The sequence below is a fragment of the Bos mutus genome, chromosome 2 (genome assembly GCF_027580195.1).
Source record: "Bos mutus isolate GX-2022 chromosome 2, NWIPB_WYAK_1.1, whole genome shotgun sequence".
Classification (NCBI taxonomy): Eukaryota; Metazoa; Chordata; class Mammalia; order Artiodactyla; family Bovidae; genus Bos; species Bos mutus.
In genome coordinates, this window is record NC_091618.1 from 69,540,974 (window position 1) to 69,546,973 (window position 6,000).

The window sequence follows — 6,000 nt, forward strand, 5'->3', positions numbered from 1 at the left end:
TCTTTCCCTTTTGCTATCTTCTGCTTCAAGCAAGGATAGCTGGGGGAGTCCTTGGACCTGTCATTCCAAGGGTTATTTTTTCTCCTTTTAAGAGCTGCTGAGAACTCTGTTCTTTAATATATAAAACTCTGTATTTAAATACATTTTAGGGTATTTATATGGCACCCCACTCCAGTACTCTTGCCTGGAAAATCTATGGACGGAGGAGCCTGGTAGGCTGCAGTTCATGGGGTCGCTGAGGGTCGGACACGACTGAGCGACTTCACTTTCACTTTTCACTTTCATGCGTTGGAGAAGGAAATCGCAACCTACTCCAGTGTTCTTGCCTGGAGAATCCCAGGGACAGGGGAGCCTGGTGGGCTGCCGTCTATGGGGTCACACAGAGTCAGACATGACTGAAGTGACTTAGCAGCAGTAGCAGCATACTGACTTGGTGAAAAAGTTTGTTTGAGTTTTCCATAAGTGAAGTCACTCAGTAGTGTCCAACTCTTTGCAACCCTATGAACTGTAGCACACCAGGCTCCCCCGTTCATGGGATTTTCCAGGCAAGAATACTAGGGTGGGATGTTATGAAAAAATCTAAATGAAACTTTTGGCCAATTCAATATTTTTCAGGAAAGGCAAAGTTTTAGAAGGTTTTAAATTAAAAGACCTCATTATCAAAACCACCCATGAAACCTTCATTATTCTAATGTTATTCTGTTATTATTCTTCATTATTCTGTTAGGACTCATGCATGCTGAGTCACTAAGTCTTGTCTGATTCTTTATGACTCCATGGACTGTAGCTTGCCAGGCTCCTGTAATTCCAGGCAAGAATACTATAGCTTATTGTCATTTCCTTCTCCAGGGGATCTTCCTGGTTCAGTGATTGAACCCACATCTCCTGAATAGCTGGAAGACTCTTTACCACAGACCCACCTGGGAAGTCCCTTTGTTAAGGCAACTCCATAGATATTATGGTTCTTTGCATTTTAGGACCACTTCCTTGGATGTTGCAGGCTGGGAAACACAAAAGCCCATGACCATTCTCAGGATTTGTAGACTATGGCACCACCTTTCCAACAAATTACCTGGATTGAGTTCCTTAGCCAGACTAAGTCTTAATTACCTGAGAATACTTTGTGTAGTTTCCAGTCACGACACTGAGATGAGAGAGTCCAGGTTTAATTGAACATTCAGTACAGGATGCTTGGGACTGGTGCACTGGGATGACCCAGAGGGATGGTACGGGGAGGGAGGTGGGAGGGGGTTCAGGATGGGGAACACGTGTATGCCTGTGGTGGATTCATGTTGATGTGTGGCAGAACCAATACAATATTGTAAATATTGTAAAGTAATTAGCCTCCAATTAAAATAAATAAATTTAAATTTAAAAAGAACTCCTCTGGAAAGGGACAACATTTATAATGTGTGGCATGCCTCCTGAAAGGTATGTGAAGAGGAGAAATAAGTGAGAGAGGCTACGCTTCCCACTGTGTTGCTAATATGGGAATTTTGTTTCTCATTATATGTAAGAAATTTTTTATTTGTTTGTTTTCTGGGAGACAGCTGGCATTGTGTCTATGTTCTTCTCTTCTAGATCACTATTTCCTATACCCTAGACTGGTTCAAATGTACGAGTTGATGGGTGAGATCTTTCTTTACAAGAAATAAAAAATCAGAAACTTAACAAATGAGTCCCAAAATATTGTTAAATCCTGGTCTGGTAGATGAGATGGCCTTGGGCAGGCAAATCTTTCAGGGAGGTCGCAGGTGCTAAAATCCTAGTAGCATGAGAGCAGCAGGCAACTAAGGAAAGAACTTACATGTAGCAAAGATGGTTAAAAAAAGAGAGAGAGAGAGAGATGTCAGGAGGAAAGACCTTTGCTAACTCCACAATGTTGCCAAGGGCCAGTCAGAATCCTAATCATCAAGCTCATAAAAGTGCAAACATAAAATAGAAACAAAGACAGCTGGCCCTTCAAGTATATCGTGTTTCATTATTTAAAGGTTTATTAAGTGCATAGATCATGGAACCAGTGTCTCAGATTTCCAATGAGACCTGAATCAATATATTAAGATACAGCATTAAAGTAAAGGACTGCAAGCTTTATTGAATACTAAATATCTTTTATAGTGAAATGTCTCTATAAAATTAACTCTCCTGCCCAAATGGTTATTTCAACATTTTTAAGAAAGTGAATGAAACCTGAATGAAGTTAAACCTTATTCAAGGTAAACAGTGGCTTTGAAATAGACAAGCCACCCTCTTACTAGACAACTTACATCCAAATGAGAGGAAAATCTCTATTGTAATAAGTGTGCTTAGAGATGAAGAGTAGAGATCCAAGCCCAGTTCTTAGCAAAATAATTAGACCTCTAATTGTTTGCTTTAGAATCTGTCCCTTACTGGCTGCTTCATTCTTGAATATATTCATCTTATTTTTACCATGAGTTCTTCTACCTTTTTCCTCACTCATGAATTTTTACTTGATGACTACAGTTTCGCGATACAGTTTCTTGAGTCTTGATCGTTTGTGCAGGTTTGTACTTGTCTCTAGACATTGCTGGCTTAGAGTAGTTGGCCATCCTGACCAATCTAGCTCAGGCCTCTGAAACCCAACTATGGTAGGGACCCTCTTGATTAGATCTCCACTGCTATCACTACAGCTTCAAGGGGTCATAAAAGCAGGGACTATCTGTCATTGAACGGAGACTGCCTATCTCTTATGACTTTCCATGAGCTTACTTTTACGGTATTAAGTTGATTCTACAAAATGTCTGTTCAAGATAGAAAATCTGTATTCTGGCCTAAGTCTTTCCAACAAATATTCCTAATGTGGTTACTTAACTATACTGAGCTTAACTACTCTAAGCTAATACAGAGAATCATTGGTCACTGTTCCCCTTCTCTGCACTAAAGCCAGAGTGAACACTGCCCAGGTCAACATTAATTACAGTTACAGAGGTAGGTCCCAGGAATGGAGAAAGGAGGGGACCAATATTTATAAATGCCCTCCTATGTCCTAGGTACTATGTTTGGGGTTTCACATACACAGACAGCATATTAAAAAGCGGAGACATTACTTTGTCAACAAAGGTCCATCTAGTCAAGGCTATGGTTTTTCTTTTTTTTTTTTAATTTTATTTTATTTTTAAACTTTACATAATTGTATTAGTTTTGCCAAATATCAAAATGAATCCGCCACAGGTATACTTGTGTTCCCCATCCTGAACCCTCCTCCCTCCTCCCTCCCCATACCATCCCTCTGGGTCATCCCAGTGCACTAGCCCCAAGCATCCAGTATCGTGCATCGAACCTGGACTGGCAACTCGTTTCTTCCATGATATTTTACATGTTTCAATGTCATTCTCTCAAATCTCCCCACCCTCTCCCTCTCCCACAGAGTCCATAAGACTGTTCTGTATATCAGTGTCTCTTTTGCTGTCTCGTACACTGGGTTATTGTTACCATCTTTCTAAATTCCATATATATGCGTTAGTATACTCTATTTATGTTTTTCCTTCTGGCTTACTTCACTCTGTATAATAGGCTCCAGTTTCATCCACTTCATTAGAAGTGATTCAAATGTATTCTTTTTAATGGCTGAGTAATACTCCATTGTGTATATGTACCACAGCTTTCTTATCCATTCATCTGCTGATGGACATCTAGGTTGCTTCCATGTCCTGGCTATTATAAACAGTGCTGTGATGAACATTGGGGTACACATGTCTCTTTCAATTCTGGTTTCCTCAGTGTGTATGCCCAGCAGTGGGATTGCTGGATCATAAGGCAGTTCTATTTCCAGTTTTTTAAGGAATCTCCACACTGTTCTCCATAGTGGCTGTACTAGTTTGCATTCCCACCAACAGTGTAAGAGGGTTCCCTTTTCTCCACACCCTCTCCAGCATTTATTATTTGTAGACTTTTGGATCGCAGCCATTCTGACTGGTGTGAAATGGTACCTCATAGTGGTTTTGATTTGCATTTCTCTGATAATGAGTGATTTGTTAGCCATCTGTATGTCTTCTTTGGAGAAATGTCTATTTAGTTCTTTGGCCCATTTTTTGATTGGGTCGTTTATTTTTCTGGAGTTGAGCTGTAGGAGTTGCTTGTATATTTTTGAGATTAGTGAAGGCTATGGTTTTTCCATTGGTCATGTATGGATGTGAGAGTGGGACTATAAAGAAAACTGCATGCCGAAGAATTGATGCTTTTGAACTGTGGTGTTGGAGAAGACTCTTGAGAGTCCTTTGGACTGCAAGGAGATCCAACCAGTCCATCCTAAAGGAGATCAGTCCTGAGTGTCCATTGGAAGGACTGATATTGAAGCTGAAACTCCAGTACTTTGGCCACCTGATGCGAAGAGTTGACTCATTTGAAAAGACCCTGATGCTGGGAAAGATTGAGGGCAGGAGGAGAAGAGGACAACAGAGGATAAGATGGTTGGATGGCATGAGTTTGGGTAAACTCCGGGAGTTGGTGATGGACAGGGAGGCCTGGCGTGCTGCAGTTCATGGGGTCGCAAAGAGTCAGACATGACTGAGCGACTGAACTGAACTAACTGATACACAGTGAATGATCATGACAGGGATGCAGTTGCAATCCTTTGGTATGCTTTAAGAATATAGGATGCAGAGAGTTTAGGTAATTTTCCCCAGATCACACAGTATGTTAAATCACAACTTGAAACTGATTCCTGTATGTGTCTAGCTGATTCCAAATCACATGTTCTTTCTCTTATATTACGTTGCCCTCATTTTCAAATTTTTTGAACTTCTTTAATCTGAAAATTGCAGCTAACTATCTGTATTTATTAAGATAAAGTAAGATATGTATGCTAAGTATGTAGTACAGGATCTAGTGTGTAGTAAACTTGAAACAAATAAAAATCATTTCTTGTTACTATGATAACACTTTGAACAGAAATTTGTCTGTCTCAGGACTCCTGTGACTGCTCTGTCCAGGGCACCAAGAACTGAGGATGGCAAGATAGACAACAAGGACTCTCTAGGACATACTATTCAGACTTTTTTTTTTCATACATATAATATAGCACACTAACAGTTATGTATCTTATTAAATATTCATCAGATTAGTGCTTAAATTTTTATTTGAATCCACTCCAAACTCATATGTATACAAACCTGAATTTTTCACGTTATTTCTGAATTACCTTACAAATCTGCCCAAATTTATGAGCAAACAACAATAAAAACTATCAAAACTATTGTCTTGGAGTAGCCAAGTTTGTGTTCCTGAGCACACTGATGTGTGAATGAACTTTATAAATTATTCTCCCATACATCACTCTATAGCTAAGAGACTGAAAAATATATGTTCCCAGAGGTATATGAGAACCCATATTTGACTTCATTTGTTAACAGTTCAAAACACATCCCGGGTACTGATTTTGTTCAAATCACTACTGGGTACACGGTGTGGGATAACACAAAATTTGGGTCACAAACATTTATTGAGAACTACTTTATACAGATAATACAACATCTCTCTGGCACACAATAAGACTTAAAGAATCTGAGCTGGGTTAATGATGGTGGTGGTGATTAAAGAAGGAATAACAAATATTCTAGCTTTAGACAAGAGCTTAGATAGTTTCTGAGGTCAATCCATTAATATTTTACAGTTTAGTAACCGCTGGTGGTGGTTCAGTGGCTAAGTCATGTCCAATCCTTGCAACCTCATGGACTGTAGCCTGCCAGGCTTCTCTGTCCATGAGATTTTCCAGGCAAGAATACTGGAGTGAGTTGCCATTTCCTTCTCCATGGGATCTTCCTGACCCAGGGAACAAACCCTGGTCTCCTTCATTGCAGGCAGATTCTTTACCAACTAAGCCTACACACATATATACACATATCACACAGACACCTCCCCAACACACACACATGAAGTCATATTAAATGTACTGAGCCTATATCATTGAAATTTTTGGAGGAAATTCAACTTTCATAGCACTACTTATATTAACTACCACCAAACATACAGTGTGTATTC